Below are 1,825 nucleotides of genomic sequence, written 5' to 3' on the forward strand. Positions count from 1 at the left end.
AATTACTCTTTAACATTATTCTCTTATTAATATCAATACTACAAGCAGCCATTGTTGCAAAATTTCATTTGACTATCGCAATGAATAAGTTTAATTGTAATATATGATGTTATCAATGGGTCAAATGAAAGCACTCGAAAACCAAATATGTACTAGTCATGATCAGTAGTTCAACGTTTAGGTGTATTTAAAACCACAATTCGTGTACGTGCAATCTTACGAGATACCGCCAAGTTGAAAAAATATTCCAGTCAATTTTCTGCTAAAAGTGACACCCTAATACATTTTAAAGTGTTATTTTCTTGGCACATGTCGAAACAATTGTGTACAGATTGATAATATGTGTGCAAACTAATGTGCCATAATTATTATTCATGCGAAAAACGCATAAGGCTATGTTAGGTGGTTACTACAAGCAAGAATTTGATGTATTCGGGTTCAGAGTAAGGCGAAGCTAATGGGTCTACCGAAAGGTGCGTTCGTAGGAAGTAGGCGTAAAGCGATGGTAGGCAGGAGCGTTATTTCAGACTTTGTTGGGTGGAGGGCAATACCCCTTGATATAAGTAAAATTTCGCGTTTTTAACTGATTCTATCGATAAAATCTATATAAATCTCACTCAGGAGCAGTTGCCCCTCCTTGCCCCCCTAAATGACGCCCCTGACGGTAGGTATGGGCAAGAACGATTATGCATGAGAAAAACACTCATCAATATGTACCAAATTTCACAAAATTAAATCCCCACGTTAAGCGGGTTTGCATATCCAGGCTCCTAACTATGAAAACATTTACGCTCAGTCCAACCTGAATCATTTCACGAATTCAACCTGTTTTACGTATGTTATTAGGACATAATATCGATTGTTATTTATTCTAAAAACGCTTTTATACATTGCAAGAGCTGTAACGTCCAAATATTTACTGAGAACTCATAGTCGTATCGGAATAAACAAAAGCGAGTATGGAACAGTAAACTGCTTTCACAAAAGAAAAAAGAATATCGTCAAAACGCCTGCAAAACGGTCGAGTGGTTTGGGTCGATACACTATCAATCACATGTTTGTGAGTTCAAACCCTGTAGCAAGTTGTTTCTTTTTTAAGTGTCTTCCTATTTTCACCCGGAGGCTGAAAATATTTCTTTGAGTAACTCATTGAAAACTTCTTTTGTTTCAAATCCGATTAAAACGGAACGTTATATGAATTGCGAATCTTAAATCCATAGCTAAAAAAAATGAAGTATACTCACTACTCCATTATCCTCTGATTTGTAACGAAAAACTATTTATAAACAGTGGTGACTTCAGAAAATTATCCTCGGGGGGAATTTCAATATGCGGGTGGAGGGCAAACATTGGTAGTCCACATTGAGCGCGATCGAATATATGGTCCTGAAGGCGGAAATTTCTTAGCTCGAGAGGGGTATCAAATTCTCCCTCAGATCACGTCCTGAAAGCATCATTGCTTAAAAGCTTTTCGTAACAAATATAATATTACACTTGTTTCTCGTTCTACATTTAGAATTGGTAAAATCATAACTTATAGAGGATTATAATAAAAGCATAAAAATTACAATATCGATCATATATAAATTATCCTGTAAGTTACCAACTTTGGGTCAGATTAAAACTCAAATATTTGTTTTCGGATTGCACTTAGAAGTAAGTCCTCTCTATATAATCCTGATTGGAAAGCCATGTTTAACACTAATTAATTAATCAATATTTATACGAATATTTTTTTATTTTACTATTTTTACTATTCAGTATTATATACACTTCATTTCCAAAATCAAAATCTCGAAAATGTATATTGTACGAGTGCAGACTC

The sequence above is a fragment of the Thermobia domestica genome, chromosome 12, assembly GCF_964235325.1.
Source record: "Thermobia domestica chromosome 12, izTheDome1.hap1.1, whole genome shotgun sequence".
Taxonomy (NCBI): domain Eukaryota; kingdom Metazoa; phylum Arthropoda; class Insecta; order Zygentoma; family Lepismatidae; genus Thermobia; species Thermobia domestica.